This window comes from Acipenser ruthenus, chromosome 20, assembly GCF_902713425.1.
Source record: "Acipenser ruthenus chromosome 20, fAciRut3.2 maternal haplotype, whole genome shotgun sequence".
NCBI classification, from domain to species: domain Eukaryota; kingdom Metazoa; phylum Chordata; class Actinopteri; order Acipenseriformes; family Acipenseridae; genus Acipenser; species Acipenser ruthenus.
The window spans coordinates 16,237,977-16,258,180 of NC_081208.1; the positions used below are offsets into that span (position 1 = coordinate 16,237,977).

The 20,204-nt window shown below is 36.3% G+C and overlaps 2 long non-coding RNA genes across 2 annotated transcripts; one reads left to right on the plus strand and one right to left on the minus strand.

Moving 5' to 3' along the window:
• Nucleotides 1–900: 900 nt before the first annotated feature.
• LOC131698933 (uncharacterized) lies at nt 901–2,125 on the minus strand. Its single transcript, XR_009307940.1, has 3 exons — nt 1,929–2,125; nt 1,603–1,720; nt 901–1,039 (listed from the first exon to the last, which is right to left on the minus strand). It is a non-coding gene; the product is annotated as an uncharacterized LOC131698933 (long non-coding RNA).
• A 6,683-nt stretch (nt 2,126–8,808) lies between these two features.
• Nucleotides 8,809–18,761, plus strand: LOC131698934 (uncharacterized). The gene is made up of 2 exons (XR_009307941.1): nt 8,809–11,029; nt 16,359–18,761. It is a non-coding gene; the product is annotated as an uncharacterized LOC131698934 (long non-coding RNA).
• The last annotated feature ends 1,443 nt before the right edge of the window (nt 18,762–20,204 follow it).

The window sequence follows — 20,204 nt, forward strand, 5'->3', positions numbered from 1 at the left end:
CCATGAAGGCCACTTCTGACCAGACTTCTCCGGACAGTAGATGGGTGTACCAGGGTCCCACTGTTTTCTGCCAATTCTGAGCTGATGGCACTGCTGGACATCTTCCAATTGCGAAGGGAAGTAAGCATGATGTGTCTTTCATCTGCTGCAGTAAGTTTCCTTGGCCGACCACTGCGTCTACGGTCCTCAACATTGCCCGTTTCTTTGTGCTTCTTCAAAAGAGCTTGGACAGCACATCTGGAAACCCCTGTCTGCCTTGAAATTTCTGCCTGGGAGAGACCTTGCTGATGCAGTATAACTACCTTGTGTCTTGTTGCTGTGCTCAGTCTTGCCATGGTGTATGACTTTTGACAGTAAACTGTCTTCAGCAACCTCACCTTGTTAGCTGAGTTTGGCTGTTCCTCACCCAGTTTTATTCCTCCTACACAGCTGTTTCTGTTTCAGTTAATGATTGTGTTTCAACCTACATATTGAATTGATGATCATTAGCACCTGTTTGGTATAACTGTTTAATCATACACCTGACTATATGCCTACAAAATCCCTGACTTTGTGCAAGTGTACCTAGAAGAATTGATGCTGTTTTGAAGGCAAAGGGTGGTCACACCAAATATGGATTTGATTTAGATTTTTCTTCTGTTCACTCACTTTGCATTTAGTTAATTGATAAATATAATCTATTAACATGTCTATTTTTGAAAGCATTCTTACTTTACAGCATTTTTTCACACCTGCCTAAAACTTTTGCACAGTACTGTACAGTTAAAAAGTAGCCATGAAAATACATACCCATTGATAAAAAGTTTATGTTTATTGTATGTAAATACAGGTAAACAATACAAAGTGCCTTCTATACCAAAATATAACAAATATTTCAGAATGTACACTTACTCTCAATCAGAGCAATTGTGCTTGTCAGGCTTTCCACTTTTCTTTTAAGCTCATTATTTTCTTTCTTCAGACTTGCATTCTCAAATTTAAGAACAACTTTATTATGTAGCTGGTCTTTTCCTACACTGATACCCAATTTACAATCACTCTGTAATAGGGAGAATCAGGTTATATTCCTTTGTCATACTTTTTTACTTTTTAAATAAGTAGTGCATTCCATCTGCATTGTGTTGTTATTTAATTTCCTACTTGCTGAATGTCTTATTAAATGAGTACTGGTGCTTTTTATTGTTTATACTTCAATTGTTCACTGTTGTGCTAACAAACATCTAACTTAATGACAGGAAATGAAATGGTACATATCAGTGTTGCATACAAATGGCAGTTATCACTAGAATATTTTTTTTGTAAATAAAAAAAATCTACTGAATTTTCCAATTAAAAGTTTATCACCTTTACTATCTTGATAGAGGTAGAAACTTAACCTACTACAAACTTGGTTGTGTTCAAGTATCTGCCATTAGGGGAAGGAAATTAGCTATTTAAATTGAATAGGATTATAAATATTTGAAGAATTATTTCTAAAGATGTACAGTAGAGAAGTTAGTATTATTTTTGCTCAACTTGTAATTCTAACTTGATATGAAATTACATTAAATTATTTAGGATTATTAAATATGGTCTGATACAGAAAAAATACATTACACCTACTTCTTCAAGATCTTCGCTTGAAGAACTTGATTTTCTTCAGGCTCTAACTGCTTCTCCAAGCTGCTGTGCTGTTTTCTGACACTCGTTTTCTTAATTTTTTAAATGGAATTCTTACATTCTGTAAAACAATTTAGAAAAAAGAAAAACTAACATTGATAATGTGAAAAGTATTTTTCAAGAATTAGCCCTTATTAGCAGAATTAAACATAATTTGAACGCATGAATGTGGTCTGACAAATAATAACAATAGTAATACTAATTCGTGAGCTACAAGGACCTCTGTAGGCCAAAGGAAAGCATTTGACTCTCTCCAAGCAATAACTAACCTCGCTGTCAGAATTCAGGAAACAATCCTCCTCATTGGGATATGTCTTTTCTTTTTCTTTCTTTCCTACTTTCCTTTGACGTTTTCTCTTTTTCCAATGTTTTCAGTAGTTCTAAAGATCTTTGTTGTCTAAAAAATGTAAGAATAATAACATCAGTTTTGTAGCTCTAGATGTTCTGGGAGAGGAATAACAATAACATTTATATTTTTGCTTTAATATTTAAGTCTTTCAAATGGTCTACCCATTTTCACATTTGACCATCTGTCACAGAGAAAACTATACTTGGTGTTGAGTTGTTTTTAAATTCCCTCAGTTTTTCCATTACATATGCAGGAAAGAAAACCTTTGAACTAATTTGGAAATACTGCTATTGGCATGAATGCAATAGTTTGTAATAAAGTAACAATTGTATTTTTAAATATATAGTATTTCAATGTATTTTCGTTTACGACTGTAAGTCGCGCTGAATAAGGGCGTTTGCTAAGAAATAAATAAATAAATAAATAAATAAATAAATAAATAAATAAATAATAATAATAATAATAATAATAATAATAATAATAATAATAATAATAATAATAATAATAACAAGTTGTTGAGAGAGAGAGAGAGAGAGAGAGAGAGAGAGAGAGAGAGAGAGAGAGATTATTATAATTCTTATTTTCTACCTTAATTTACCAGAAAACCTGATTGTTTTTGCTGGACATTCCACTTGCATTTATTCCACTAGTTTTTACATGTTTATGCTGCTGTAGTGAGCATAAGGGTATTTACTAACCGATGCTGAGATTACTGTATTTAACACAGCACTGTGTTAACTGCGATGTAAAAAAAAAAAATTGACTGCACGCCCTAGCATTAAATGAATGTTGTTTAAGAGAGGTGTTAATTTCCTAACCACATACGATACCAGTGTATTAAATCCCACGAGTAGCTATGCTATCAAGTCGTATTTGTATACTTTATGACATGAATGTGCATTTATAAACTACTATAGGCAACGATAAGAACTTTGTGTGTACAATAACATCCGCAATGATACACGAAATAATACAGCAGTCAAAACTTTATAGTTACTTTCAAACACATAAACAATCAGCGAATTAAAGTTAAATAAATATGCCAATTTTGGGCTCATAATTTACCCACAGCATCTATACCCAATATTATAATTTGGTAGCGAGAGAGGGAACATGCCGTTTAATTTACTTTTTTGGGGGAGTAATGTTTTGACAGACATCCACGGAACACAACGTTGTTTTATATATACATTAAACATTTGGGTACAGTACATTATTTCACTCACCTGAGGTCCTGAGGGAAAAATTACAAAAGAAGACGTTATCAGGAGACGACTTCAGGCTCGAGCGCTTCTGCCCTCGAGTCTATCTGCACGAGTGGCTTTCTTAAAGGTACAAGACTATGACAACCAGATTGTCTATTATATTATTAGACTGCAAATATTTCCTTGAATTTGTATTGTTTAATGTCAGTTTCTTTGGATTATATAATTTGAGAGGTTAAGAAAAAAAATCTGCTTTATAAGTTTATTTCAGATTGTCTATTAGTACAAAATCTGATTTCATTAAGTGTATTTACTGATACAAAATGTTTTTATTTATATGTTTCACTTGTATCTGTTTAAAACTAATCCAATATGTATGTAATGTGACTGTTTTTTTTATATTTGTCATTTTTACCGGCTATATCTATCTGTATATATTTCATTGATTACCTATATGAAAATAAACATATTACAAATGATATGTATGTTGATGTCAGATGTTTACCAATATTAAACCATTTACCTTTTTAAAGTAAAGTACATTTTACTAAACAATAAATATATGAACTATATGATTTTATATTTGATAACTGTATAAAATAAAACCCCACCTTTATCTTCTATCTATATATTTCAACATTATATATACAACATTTTTTAAAAAAAAACTGTACCATGGTTAAAGTGGTGCAACTAACTGAAAAAAAGACAACTGGAAAGTAAACATTGCACTACTTTTATGTCCAAGGTACAAATCAATGCTGTTAAATATTCCAACACTGTATTCATAAAGTATAATATAAAACCAAGCTTTTTAAAACCATATGTACAACACTTAAGTCTCAAAATCTATAGTTTCTGCACATATTATGTCCTACAGTATTAACTACACAGTATACAATTAGTCACAATATTTACTTTTACATCACTTTATTGTCATATAGACATACTGTACCATGTTGCACCATTGTACCATTCTTGTACAATAGAAGTACCATGGTATCTATAACGAGTGCCATTGTAATTCAATAATGTACCATGGTAATACTAAGCTGTACCATGGTACTAATTATTGTACAATGATAGTACTATGCTGTACCTTCAATGTACCATGCAGTACCATGGTTTTTTATAAGGGTTTCCACACAGTTATTATACTTTTCAAATATTCAGATATTTATTATAAAGGTTTAAACATGTAAAAAAAAAAAAAAAAAAAAAAAATGCTAAACCTAAAACCACTGTGTTATTTTCAGCAGGTGTAATTGGTTATTGATGAAAGGCTATCAGGGACAGGGAATAACCTACTTTGAATTAAGGAGAATAAACCAGCTTTAATAACAGGTAGTTGAGATATATGTGCAAGTATTTGAACTATTTTTGTCCCAGATCAAAATACAGTACTGTCTAACAACCCCTTTGTGAGAGGGCGGGGGTGAATTCTGCCCGTTATAATACTCATTAATTTGTCTCACATCACAAAACACAATTTTATATTATCTCTTTATAGCAGGGACTGTTTCTACTATACATTTTCTGATCATGCTGTAAATTATGAAGCTGGTGGAGCACAAAGGGAACTTCGATTGCATCCACTTCTTCTGCGATTAGAATTTCTCTCAACACCACCTTTTGGTTCTGCTCAGAACTGTTGTTCATCTAACAAAGCTGTCCACGCTGCGTCTGCACAGACCGTGACGTTACACGCGGACTCCTGTCTGCAATCTAGCCGTCAAAAAAATGTCGTGAACGCACCCATAGTGTTGTTGTGTATAATCGAATGGCTATGCACCAACTCTGTGCATTGTATGAATATATAGGCCTATATAGTTATACATCTATATACAGTATTACTAATCAAATAGTTGTATATTTAGTTTGTGACGGCTGTAATTTTACCCTGCCCTGAAATAAAAAGGACGCTGCTATAAAGACATTATTTTTATCTGTTTGTAAGCAATCATGGAAAGTACTATAAAATGTATATAAATGATATGTATTTATTTAGAAGATGAATATGCACGGTGCTGTTTATCTCTGTTGCAAACACAAAAGGAAAATAAATTTAAAAGTGTTTGTTAAAAGTCCAATCATTTCACTCACAGCAATGATAGTGCATTGCTGTGAGTGTGTTTAGTCATGTAGAGTTGAATACCAAGCAGAATAATCCCAAGCATGTAATGAATGTAATGCAGTTTGAATCACCCTGGTTTTAAAGATATAGTGGATTATCCCAGGGTGGGGCTAGTGATAAGGGTGGAGATAGAAACCTGGTGAGGGCTCATTTCAAGGTAGAAGTTGAATATGCCTGAGAGTTTTAAATTTTGAGTTTTGAGTTTTGGCAATAAATTTTACTATCAAAATGGCTGCCACCAAATTTAACCGTTTAGCCAACTAACTCCTAACTTGGCAGGCATCATCCTGGGGACAATAGAATTCAAATATGGCAAAATGGTGTTCTTTCGTAAAACAAGATGGCGGACACACCTATGTTTTGTTCTCACATTTGAAATTGCTTCAGTTGAACACAGTGTAGTTGATTAACTCCAAAGTTAAGAAGCATCATCTCCGTGTCAATACAACTGACTTTTTCAAAAATGGTGTTTGTGTGAAAAGCAAGATGGTCGCCTGACGCATTTCCTTAAAACCTTTCAAAAGCTTCTTAGGAAGCAGTGAACCGTTTGATCTGAAACTTTGCATACGTCATCAGCAACCACACCAACGTCACGTTTGCGAAAGAGAAGTTACTGTGACCACCAAATTGGCCAAAACATGCACAAACATTAAACTGCTTCTGTTTGCAAACCATTTAACCAACTAACTCTAAAAGGCATCATTCTGGGGCCAGTGGAATTCAAATATGGCAAAATGGTGTTCTTTTGTAAAACAAGATGGCTGACGGACCTACATCTTCTTACATTTAAAACTGCTTCAGTTTAAAAACTTTGTTCAGCCCTGATGTAAATCCACAGCAGGGCCAGGTGCTCTACACACATGCAAACATTTTACTGTTCTTATAGTGGAATATATATATATATATATTTGAATGCAATTCTGGTTAAATAAAGGTTTATTAAAAAAGAGAAATTGTGTTTCAAACTTAAAAATAAAAATAAATCCAGTTACCTCAAGTTACAGTTAAACCTGAACATACTGTATATCCTTTAAATTCAGAAGATAACACAAAAAGGTAGATCAAATGTGACAGACAGACAGTCTCCATGTACCCTGACATGAAGATGCTTAGCTAGTTTTGTCACAATTAGACATGAGGTCCTTTAGACATATACAAGTGATTTGAAAGCCTTCTCATCACTCTTTAAAGTGTGAAAACAGCCCCCTAGCCCCTGCAGAGTCTGCACAATTAATATAGCAACTAGAACTTCCTCTCTAGCTCACTTCTCTACAGCACTATCTATAGAGATAGGCAGAATTTCCACTGCTACACAGACTGAAGTGTGAAACCCCACTTCCTCTAGCCCCTGTCCAGCCCTGCAGAGTCTACACTGTTAATATAGGAGTGAGAACTTCCTCTTCAGTTCAGACGTGTATCTGGCTCTTCTCAGACAGCACTTGCTATGGAGACGGACAGCTATGAATCAGATCAGGTTTATGAAAACGTGGACATCAAGCAGCCGCCAAGCAGGAGAGCAGGAAAGCAACATGGAGGTAAGTAGAGAGACACACAGACACCAATCTTATAGGTAGCATAGGTACCCTAATTTCTCTTGCCTTCTGCTTTCTCTTAAGTATTCTCTTACATATTAAACAGAGCTTTGTAACATGAGAATAAACAAATAAACCACCTCTAAAGCAGTAGGAAAAGGCTTCATGAATTGCAAACGTGTTTTATTTATTCAAAATTTTCTTTATAAAACAGGCCTTAAAGTTTTGTAAAAAGGGCTGTGAGGCCGACTAATGAAACTGAGGTATATGACGAGAAACAGCAACTCCACACACTCCCAGATTGTGATCATCTCAATAACTTGTGCTAAAGAATGTCCTGACTAAGTTTCATTACTGTTAGAGGAGTTGTTCCCACAATCCTGTTCACATATAGTATAATTCATGGGTGTCTGTTTACTACACTGTTCCACAAACACTCACTCAGGTGAAATCGGGTCTCATACTCTGAACTTTACATTTCAATACATAGGTAACCAATGCTTTTATTTAGCTTTATTAAATTACAATGATAAATATACAATTTATTTTTTTGCTTTAATGCTTGTGAGACCGGAGTGATCTGGTATAAACTCTCTCTCATTGTAACTGCCATCAACATAGCTGTAATATAATAATAAAGTGTGGATCTCTTTAAAGGACTCCTGCTTGTTTTATTGCAGTCCTTCCTCAGTGTGCGAGGGTGTGGGTTGTTTCTCAGTTATACCAGGGTCACGCTTCATCCTGTATAGTGGAAGTGAAGGTGGGACAGTACATAGATTTTCTTTTTTTTTTTTTGGTCACAGTGTTACTGTACCAGCTGTGTCATTGTGTGCAGTTTGGGGGTGAGAGAACTGCAATTGTAGGTGTAACATGTGAAGTTTATAAAGAAACCCATGCTATAGAAAACAGCATATCTGGGCAGGAGTGTGGAGTAGCGGTTAGGGCTCTGGACTCTTGACCGGCGGGTCGTGGGTTCAATCCCAGGTGGGGGGACATTGCTGCTGTACCCTTGAGCAAAGTACTTCACCTAGATTGCTCCAGTAAAAACCCAACTGTATAAATGGATAATTGTATGTAAAAATAATGTGATATCTTGTAACAATTGTACGTCACCCTGGATAAGGGCGTCCGCTAAGAAATAAATAATAATAATCTGATACAAGGTTCAAGAAAGCTTTCAAACTCTCTTATTATTATAATCATCAATAACACTAGAATTTAAACGTGTTCATTGCTTTCACAAGTTGTGCTTTGTTTCGAAATAGGTCTTTATGTGGTCAGGAAGTGGGTGTGTTAATGCTGCTGCACACAGAGTGAAACTGGGATGTTGTCACAGGCAGCACTCCAGATAAGGTTTTGGGACAGCGAGTAATTTACTCTCCAATGCAGACACTATGTGAGTAAAATGCAACATAAGTAATCATGAGCCCTTTTAATAAATACTGTACATACTTTAATGCTTACCTGGGGTATGCATTAACTACAGCTTTCATTTTATCTGTAGTTACTTTGAATTACTGCACAAATAAATAAATAAAGTTGCCATGAAAATGACGTGCGCTACTTTGCTAACAAAATGGAAGTTCCACTTCCACACCTATACGGCTATACTGGGTGGGGATCTACTCTCCCGAAACTAACTCCCTGTTGCTCGGGCAGTATACCCAACTCCAACCTTGGATATACAGTATGTGCGATCTCCGTTAGAGCGGGTCACTTTGTTTCTTGAAACCAGTCATTTCAGCAGTACAGACAAACTGATGTTTCAGCAGGAGCAGCGATCTGACCCCTATCGCTTACAGCAGCCCCGATCTGTACAATCAGGAGCCTTTCATTCATGGCTCTCTGCTGCACCATGCCCACCTGCTGATTAGGAGCTCGCAGCTGGTAATCACACACACGCTGCTTTGTAAACTAAATACAGCAAAGTGTCACGGCTGACCCCGAACCAGTTATTATGTGTAGTAAGAAATTGGATTCCTTTGCATGGAGAATTTCAGTGGCTAGAGTTCACGGCTCCTCGATTGATTCAGATTCAGTTGTATTAAGTCTGCCCACTAATAATGTAGAGCAAAATAGGTATTGTGGTGTTTGCAGAGCCGACCCGAGCTGAACCCAAGACAGAAGTGGAGTCCTGCTGGGAACGAGCTGAAACATTGGACACGGACTGGATGATTTAAAAATGAAATGTATTAATGAGATGATATGTGCTGTAACCATTTGTAATGTTTGAATAATCTTTAGTCTGTAACAAATACTGTAAAGTGCTCTCTCTGTAAGACCGAAAAACAGAATCTGGTACAACTTGATACACTGGCCGGCCTTGAGCAGTCTCTTATTAAAATTGGCACGATTCCCAGAATTTAGTGCTGAAATCTCTGTTAAGACTTTTCAGCTTGACTACAGAATAATGCTGTACTAATAGATGTATGTTAATATGCTTGTTTTAAATGGTATAGATTGCTGTGGTAACATATAATCATAGGTAGTGATAATTATTGTTAGTATGAAATACTATGAACAATTTTTATGTATAAGATCATATGATTCACTTTGCTTAATATGATAGCATGCCTGAAGCTGTTTTCTATCAAGATGAGCATAGTTAAAAACTGAGTCCTAATTCAATGAAAAGAATTACTGTGTGCTTACATTCAAGAATTATAACTTCTGAATATAAAGGGAAAAGGAGTTAGGAGTATTCTTAAGGGAAAGAGAAAAACAGAAAAGGATTAAAAGACCTCGCTTTGAGTAGGTTTCTGTTTGTAATTCAGTTTTAAAATAAGTAGGTGAGTAAGAACAACCTAGAGTAAAAGCAGACTCTAACTTAAGAAAATAAGCATTGTCAGAAGATACACCACAAATAGAGAGTAGGGAAATTGAATAAGAACCTATTGTAAAATTGCTGATATACTGCTGCAGAAAGTAATAAGGTTAGCAGCCATACGCTATAAGAAGTAATGTACTAGTTTGACTCTGAAGTTAAAAGACGCAGCATAAAAAGATGTTGTGTTTAAAATGCAAAATAAAAGGATTGAATAAATAATGAAGAATAAAAGCAGGAGATAGGTTTTAGGAGAGTAAACTCTATGTGACCTGTCTTCTTGAACTCTCTATCAGCCTGCCCTTGGAGAAATTAATATTAGCTGCTGGAAGGCCTCTTTGGTGGGAAGAAGCCGGAATTTTTTTATCAGAAGGCTTATAGTATCGGGCCGGACTGCAAAAATAGGGAGTTAGAACGGATGGTCTTAGCACTTAAGATAGTTAGTTGTCGGGCGGAACAAGCACGTAAGATACAGGTGTAAGGAAAGTTCTAGGGAACATTAATCACTATTAAACTTGGCAAGAAAAGAGGTGTCTCCAGCAAGCTGGTTTTAGCCAGTATGTGTATAGCTGAAACATACAGGGTCATCTGGATGTCAATTAAGTTCAAGCTACCAGGGGCCCATAGGAGAAAAACATTACAGCTTTACAGCTCAGTAAAATAGTTAGGTTTTCCATAAGGAGAAAACTCTACATTAAAAAGATATAAGATGGAAGTTCCCTATAATACCTGCTAAACACACACCTGTAAGGAAAGAATGAAATTAATTTGAGAGTGAGATGACATGAGGGAATATATTTTTGAAAGCCAAGTTCATGTAATCAATTATAATCATTATAACTATAACTGCTATATTATGATATAACTATTGGTGTTGCATATATTTAAAACACCACTCCTTTTTATAATGCACCCATATTAAGTAGTGAATCAAGGTTGCAGGGATTTTGTGAACTCTGCTTCACCTAACTTTTCAGATGAAGGAGGGGGGCCAAGAATGAGTGGATGAGAACATGGGCTAGTGTTGATTTATTAAATGTTGTTGATTTGTTGGCATATGACCTTAATTGAGTCTGAGGAGTTGGTTGAATTCTTTAGAGATTACTGTTTGCCAAGAGATAAGGACTGTCAATATAGATTGATGACTGGATCTAATTGGGGCTTCCCATTGCTTTCAATGGGACGAAAATTGTATAAAAACCCTGGGCCGATCACACTGAGACCACCACAATCAAGCTTGGCAGAGCTATGTGTGGTCCATCCTTTGCAGATCTCCACAGAACAGTCCTTCTCTTTTGTTCACGCTACTCTTCCTTATAATAGGAGGTAAGCATATTAATGGTATTATTGTATCTCGCATTTATTGGTTATATTGCTATGAGGTTTTGAAACAATGTTTTAGTATTAAGAGTGTTATATTGAATGTGCTAAAAAATAGCAGTGGGTGCTTGTAGGCTTTGTGCTTAACCAGCCTGAGGGCTGCACTGAATACATATAATTGTATTATGTTATTGAAGTATTAAATGCTGAAGCTTGTAATAAACTTAGGATTGCTAATTATTGTTACATGTTTTCGGGTTTTGGTAGTATGCGCAAACTACTAAACCAATATTAAAGGCATTTTAATAAAACGAAGGAGCGCTGATGTTGCTCTGATTCGTGAAACTTTGAATAAATGAGTCTGAGTGATTTTCTTGATTAAATAAAAAGGTTTTAAGGACACACCGCTCGTCCAGTGCTCGAACATAAACCACTAGGAGTTTTAAACATCTCTGTCCTCCTTAACGTCTCCCCTGAGTTAAGAGTGTGTGCAGAGCAAATAATATAATAAAAGAGAACGTGAAAAGTGAAAACGTGACAGTTGGCGCCCGACCGTGGGGCGAGCGAAATAAACGGTCCACAAAATAAACCTAATCTAGAAAACACTAATAAATACGATCGACCAATAAAAATTAAAATTGTTTAACATTTTGAAACGCGTTACTGAAATAGTTTAAACATTTTAATTCCATCACGTAATTTTGTAAGGTAAATTGCGTATGGGCATTTAAACTCCGGAAACCCGACGTTGTGACGCAACCCCAGATGCGGCAACCTCACTCGTGCACAAATCTTCCGGTAAAATAAAGTCTAGCAAAAGAGGGCGTTGAACGGGCTATTATAAATAGAAAAACGGGCTACTCTACATGGCATATGCCAAAACTTTTGAAGAAGAATTCCTTGAGATAAATAACCAATTGGAAGAAGGGGCTCACGCAGTTGTCAACACATTGTCTCAAATAATAGATAGAGAGATGAATGCTGATGATAGTTCAGAAAGCGCTTCGGATATAGAAGAAGGTGGAGGGATGGAGACTCCATCTTCCTTCTCTGAAATAGAAATGGGGGAAGAAACTGCTAACAAAAAACGAGTATGTGAAAGTAAGCTGTTACTTGCCTTAATGTGTCCAAAGAAAGAAAGAAAAATAAGTTAAGCAAGCAAAGGAATAAATCTGATGGAAAAAAAAACTGCAAGAGAAAACTCAGTAAATCTGCCTTGGGAAGCTGCAACTAGCAGAGAGGAGAGAGCACCGGCTCCACCCACTAATTCATGTGACTTGCGATCATCAGGTCCTAAAGGGATACGAGCACAGAAAGTAACAAACTCTGAAAAACTTAGAGCGCTGAATACGTTAGACAACCAATGTATAATTTATTGGCTGTTACAGCTAATGTCTGCCAAGAAATAAATAATAATGAAAACCTCTTACATGGAGGAGGTGTGGTTAGAGCCCTGTCTGATGCAAGCGGTTTAATAATTCAGGAAGAAAGTTACGATTGGATTTTTTTTTAAAAAAAAGGTAAAGTTAGAAGTGAGGAATGGATGTAACTGCAACCAGTTTGTTACATGCATTTCATTTGCTATGATCCATGTAGCCCTAGAGAAGGAATGCTGAATTCAGTTAAAAAATTAAGTGAAGCAGTGTTAGCAGCCTTGATACAGCCTCTGCTTGTAATGCAAGTGAGGAATGTTTAGTTCACCCAGAGGGGCGGTAACCTGCAGGGAGAGAGAGAGAGAGAGCTCACAGACTGCACCAGCTTGTGAGTATAAGGAGGGGGTCTTGGAGAGCCCTGAGATCGGGAATGCACAGAGAGCAGACCTAAAATAACATAGAGTGAAAGACATAGCAGACGTTCGATTTTTAACCCATTAGCAGCAGAAGCAGTTGAGATTATGATAGAGAAGGTGGAAGATTATTTGAAATATTGGAATTAATAAAGATAATGATACAGAAATAAATAATTATATTACATTAAATAATTTAATACATTTAAATAAAATAAATAAATAAATAAATAAATTAGAATTAAATTAAATTAGATTAAGCATCAGGGTATGAAGCTGAGTACAGCCTTTAAAGAAAAAGTTAGCAGTATTTCTTCCCCAAAAACAATAAAGCAACTCCAAGCCGTGATGGGGTTGTTTAATTATGCGAGAAACACTGTAACAGGATACTCAGTCCTGGCAGCCCCGTTGTATCGAAAGATTTCCCACGGTAACGCTGAGGGAAAGGGGTCTCGTGGATAGAAGAAGACGAACTTAGGCTAACGCAGCTTAAGACGTTAATACAAGAAGCGCAGGATATTACCACTCGAGTTAGTGGTAAGCCTTTGGAAGCCTACTTCCATATTGGTGAACAAGCTGCAGTAGGGGTGAAAAATAAAGGGGATGAAATGCCAATAAAGAATTGGGGTTTCAATTTCACCTCACAGAACAGCAGTTTTGTTATGAAAAAAGGATGCTAACCGCTCTTGCTAGAGTAGCACCGTCCTTATTCAACCTAGCTCAGGATGATCTTATTGAAGTTTTCAGTGATACCCCAGGACTAGCTACCCTAACAAAGGGATCACTGATAAACACGAAAGCGCTTAAATTACGGTGGGATAGATGGGTCACTTTGCTAGCAGACCCTAGAATAATCTTCACTACCGTCTCCGAGCTAGCCTCTAACCTCAGAAGTAAATTCCTTCACCTTCCCCCGTTTGAAAAATGGGAGGAATGAACTGCCCCAGCAGGACAGCCGTTTGTGCCTGACTGGTTAATCTTCTCAGATGGATCCATTCCAGTTTGTGGAATAGGGATATCCGTCGGAAGAAATCGGAATGGAATTTATGAGGAAACGTAACACCACTCTGAAGTGGTATCAGGTCGATCCGCTCAAGTAGCAGAAGCTAAAGCCCTATTGAAGGGATTACAAATGGCTCAAAGTTTGGGGACGCCCAGTGAGACCATATTATTGATTACAGACTCAAGTTACTGCACCCAAGAATTCAATATTCACTCTCTAACATGGAAAGAGAATGGTTACTCTGACCATAAGGGTAAGCCCATAGCGCATGCCAATATATGGAAAGAGAGTGAAACATTGAGGAGCAATAGGATCAGTGTTCAGCATATAGCAGGTCACCAGAAGGGGAAAGAAGTAACTATAGTGGGAAATAATCGCTCTGATGAATTGGCGCAAGGAGCAGTACAGGGTCATTAAAGTTTGACCTTTTGAGCATCAGCAGCAAAACTGATCAATTTGCTAGCTGATAGCCAGCTGTTGTCTGAGTTCCCGCCGGACGGGGACAGATACCAGCTGGAACAGGGAATTCTATACCGACTGTTTAAAACAAGCAAAAGGATAGTACCCCCTAAAGCAAGTCGACAAGCCATAGTACTGGCAGCTCATCAAGGAGCAGGTTCCTTGCATAGTGCACTTAAGGGAACTTTGCATCAGTTGCGAGATTAATGGTGGACTGAACTGCATGCTGAAACTGTGGAGATCTGCAGAAGATGTTTGCCCTGCCTACAACACATTCAGAAACCAAAAGGAACAAAGTAAGAATTGCACCTGGAAATATTTCATTAAATATTTTCATGAATGAGTTTTTAAGAATCAAATACATATTTGAATTACAGACTGCATGAAAAATCAAAGACTTTATTCATTTGACAATGATTAAGGAAAAGAAAATATACAGTATACTATTTAACTCTAGAGTATACATTAAATAAATGTAATTCTGTTTATAACAATTTAAAAAGAAAAATGTTATTGCAGTTTACTAGTAATTCTGTAATGGTTATAAGTAAAGCCTAGCATGGTTTCATCTTATTTTATTACATGAATTGGAAAAACAAAAATAAGAATAAAACTTAAAAATAAATAATTAGTAATAATACATTTGAACAGTAATGAAAGTAAAAACTTTTATATTATAAATGTGATTATTTTACTGGTTACATCGTTAAAATAAAACTAAAGCTTTTGTGTTTTGTTTTTGCAAAAGGAATGTAACAGAATTGTTGTCTTGACTTGACAGGTAAAGCAAAACCATGCAATGAGAATGATAGGGATTTAAGAGAGCAGTTTGGAAAGTACAAAATGCTTATGACTGTTTATTGAGAAAGTGTGTTAATATACACTTTGCTTTTGAAACACAGAACGCAGCTTTTGTATTGCAGAACTATTGAAAAAAAAAAGTACAATGAATATTTTTTTCTTTTAACACTTTCTTAAATTCAGTTTTGATGTACTCTGGGTGTTTTTGACAAATGGAAAGATAAGAAGCTTGGTCTTTGTGTCTTAAATATATACTAACTTTTGTAAGTCTGTAACCAGAACTGAAAGGAGTGAACCTTGCTTGGAAACCATGACAACACTGATAAACAAGTCAGCTGAGAGCCACTTTAACTCTTTAGGTGCAGGTATAGTGGAAGAAGTTGATAGGTATGCTATTGCAAGCAATGAAATGTTATACGTTTGAAAAAATAACTTTTAACCTGTCTTGGTTTTAGTGATTATATATAATTGATTAACAACTATGGGTTTTTGTAACATCAATTGATAAAATAACATCAAGAAATGTGGAAGTTTATTCTTTAAGTCTCGGTGATATATTCATTTTAACAGATATATCTGCTTGTAATAAGACAAAGAAAAACTTGCACTCATATTTCAATAGAGACCTTGTGAATAAATAATCAAACGATGAAACAGGTCATTGAAGGAGAAGCAAGCACTTTTTTCTCTGTTACGAGCTGATTTCCAAGAGAATAATAATAATAATAAAAATATATTTAAAAATTATAATATAAAATAAAATAAATAAGCAAGAACCCATAGCATAAGCATTGGAAATTGCTGAACAGGTTCCTTATGACCCGTGATTTATAGGGATTCATTTACATAGGATGATATTTAAATACTTTTCCAGCAGACCCTACTGTATAGACAGACATATATTTATGAGCAGGGAATGACAAACATCCATTTCATAAAGCAGCAGGGATTCTGGAAACTGTTTGAAATATTTAATATAACAAGAATAATGAGAATAAAAAAAAAACATGTGAACAATGTTGTTATACTGCACCTTGGCTTTCCTCTGTTCGTGTTCTTTATGAGGAGCAGGAGCCGGTGTTTGAATCTGAGTCTCTCGAGGAACCTGAAGGGGGATCTGTCACGGCTGACCCCGAACCAGTTATTATGTGTAGTAAGAAATTGGATTCCTTTGCATGGAGAATTTCAGTGGCTAGAGTTCACGGCTCCTCGATTGATTCAGATTCAGTTGTATTAAGTCTGCCCACTAATAATGTAGAGCAAAATAGGTATTGTGGTGTTTGCAGAGCCGACCCGAGCTGAACCCAAGACAGAAGTGGAGTCCTGCTGGGAACGAGCTGAAACATTGGACACGGACTGGATGATTTAAAAATGAAATGTATTAATGAGATGATATGTGCTGTAACCATTTGTAATGTTTGAATAATCTTTAGTCTGTAACAAATACTGTAAAGTGCTCTCTCTGTAAGACCGAAAAACAGAATCTGGTACAACTTGATACACTGGCCGGCCTTGAGCAGTCTCTTATTAAAATTGGCACGATTCCCAGAATTTAGTGCTGAAATCTCTGTTAAGACTTTTCAGCTTGACTACAGAATAATGCTGTACTAATAGATGTATGTTAATATGCTTGTTTTAAATGGTATAGATTGCTGTGGTAACATATAATCATAGGTAGTGATAATTATTGTTAGTATGAAATACTATGAACAATTTTTATGTATAAGATCATATGATTCACTTTGCTTAATATGATAGCATGCCTGAAGCTGTTTTCTATCAAGATGAGCATAGTTAAAAACTGAGTCCTAATTCAATGAAAAGAATTACTGTGTGCTTACATTCAAGAATTATAACTTCTGAATATAAAGGGAAAAGGAGTTAGGAGTATTCTTAAGGGAAAGAGAAAAACAGAAAAGGATTAAAAGACCTCGCTTTGAGTAGGTTTCTGTTTGTAATTCAGTTTTAAAATAAGTAGGTGAGTAAGAACAACCTAGAGTAAAAGCAGACTCTAACTTAAGAAAATAAGCATTGTCAGAAGATACACCACAAATAGAGAGTAGGGAAATTGAATAAGAACCTATTGTAAAATTGCTGATATACTGCTGCAGAAAGTAATAAGGTTAGCAGCCATACGCTATAAGAAGTAATGTACTAGTTTGACTCTGAAGTTAAAAGACGCAGCATAAAAAGATGTTGTGTTTAAAATGCAAAATAAAAGGATTGAATAAATAATGAAGAATAAAAGCAGGAGATAGGTTTTAGGAGAGTAAACTCTATGTGACCTGTCTTCTTGAACTCTCTATCAGCCTGCCCTTGGAGAAATTAATATTAGCTGCTGGAAGGCCTCTTTGGTGGGAAGAAGCCGGAATTTTTTTATCAGAAGGCTTATAGTATCGGGCCGGACTGCAAAAATAGGGAGTTAGAACGGATGGTCTTAGCACTTAAGATAGTTAGTTGTCGGGCGGAACAAGCACGTAAGATACAGGTGTAAGGAAAGTTCTAGGGAACATTAATCACTATTAAACTTGGCAAGAAAAGAGGTGTCTCCAGCAAGCTGGTTTTAGCCAGTATGTGTATAGCTGAAACATACAGGGTCATCTGGATGTCAATTAAGTTCAAGCTACCAGGGGCCCATAGGAGAAAAACATTACAGCTTTACAGCTCAGTAAAATAGTTAGGTTTTCCATAAGGAGAAAACTCTACATTAAAAAGATATAAGATGGAAGTTCCCTATAATACCTGCTAAACACACACCTGTAAGGAAAGAATGAAATTAATTTGAGAGTGAGATGACATGAGGGAATATATTTTTGAAAGCCAAGTTCATGTAATCAATTATAATCATTATAACTATAACTGCTATATTATGATATAACTATTGGTGTTGCATATATTTAAAACACCACTCCTTTTTATAATGCACCCATATTAAGTAGTGAATCAAGGTTGCAGGGATTTTGTGAACTCTGCTTCACCTAACTTTTCAGATGAAGGAGGGGGGCCAAGAATGAGTGGATGAGAACATGGGCTAGTGTTGATTTATTAAATGTTGTTGATTTGTTGGCATATGACCTTAATTGAGTCTGAGGAGTTGGTTGAATTCTTTAGAGATTACTGTTTGCCAAGAGATAAGGACTGTCAATATAGATTGATGACTGGATCTAATTGGGGCTTCCCATTGCTTTCAATGGGACGAAAATTGTATAAAAACCCTGGGCCGATCACACTGAGACCACCACAATCAAGCTTGGCAGAGCTATGTGTGGTCCATCCTTTGCAGATCTCCACAGAACAGTCCTTCTCTTTTGTTCACGCTACTCTTCCTTATAATAGGAGGTAAGCATATTAATGGTATTATTGTATCTCGCATTTATTGGTTATATTGCTATGAGGTTTTGAAACAATGTTTTAGTATTAAGAGTGTTATATTGAATGTGCTAAAAAATAGCAGTGGGTGCTTGTAGGCTTTGTGCTTAACCAGCCTGAGGGCTGCACTGAATACATATAATTGTATTATGTTATTGAAGTATTAAATGCTGAAGCTTGTAATAAACTTAGGATTGCTAATTATTGTTACATGTTTTCGGGTTTTGGTAGTATGCGCAAACTACTAAACCAATATTAAAGGCATTTTAATAAAACGAAGGAGCGCTGATGTTGCTCTGATTCGTGAAACTTTGAATAAATGAGTCTGAGTGATTTTCTTGATTAAATAAAAAGGTTTTAAGGACACACCGCTCGTCCAGTGCTCGAACATAAACCACTAGGAGTTTTAAACATCTCTGTCCTCCTTAACGTCTCCCCTGAGTTAAGAGTGTGTGCAGAGCAAATAATATAATAAAAGAGAACGTGAAAAGTGAAAACGTGACAAAAGAGTCAAGTTCCCCCTTAAAAAACAATCCCACTATTATTTATTTCTACCATCATAACACTCATATTTACAAACAATCACAGATAAAAAGGACTGGCACTGTGTGTCGATGGAGGGGGGGGGGGGAACCTGGTGATTATAGAGAGCGAGGCAGAGAAGGTATGAAGGATAACTTTACTGTTACATTCCAATCTGACACGTTTAATCCATTCTAATACAATTCTTCATTAATGTGTCATGGCTTTACATGAACTCACCCTCCTGAGCACAACATTCTCCCAGGCCCCTTCTTGTTTTGCTGTTGATTTTGTTGTTTTGGTTTCCAGACTTCTTTACTTTCAAGTTTGATGCATGTGACTTGGACACCTTACTGGGTCTACCCTGGAATACAAACTTTGTCAAGGGATGAGTCCATCTTAGCTGTGGTTGTGGTTTGTTTAGGAGTTCATACAGAGCCAGATCAGAGATTTCTCCTCGCCCACATTATTTATTATTTTGTATAGTATTATGATTTGCGTATTTTTTATATGACGGCGAATGTATTATTGTTTGGCAGGACGAACGAGGTGTTGTCCGCCATTGTTAGTTATTGTTGTGTGTTTTAAATACCTTGTGAGAATGCGTGACTGTCAGCTAATGATGATTTAATTAGCTGACAGTCACGCTGGATTACAAAACCTGTGCAAAATGTGACCGAGGGGTTAATAGGATAAATTATAGCAAGTTAATCCCTCGTCACCACTACAGCTTTGGCTGGAAGGGGTGGTGTGTTCAAGAGGCGGAATGAGTCGAGAGGTAAAAGAAAGTAAAACAAAATGGCTTAAGCAATGGCTGCGCGTGCCGGGTCAGCACCACACTTGTTTTAGTTCCGTGGCTGTTTGTTTGTTTTGGCCCTCGTGCCCTTTTGTTTGGTAAAGTGTTTTGTTTTTGTTAAAACCTTTTTATTTTGTTATAAATAAATAGGCGCAACAAGCACAGTTGTACCCCGGTCTGCTATAGTCATGTGGATTCCTTTTCTGGTCTAACATCACCACACCAACCATCCTTTCACAGCAATATACACTGTATTTATGCATTTTTTAATGTATTCATTGTAACAGAGCATTCTGTTATGTGGGTATCCAGTGAGAGATGAGAGAAAGACACAGAGGGTTTGACGTTGAAATGCCGCTCAGGCGTCTAGGTTTTATAAATCAAACAGGCAGTTGTTGGTGGCCGCCACTAGGGTGCCAGCAATGGTAGCCCTAGTGCAGAAGGA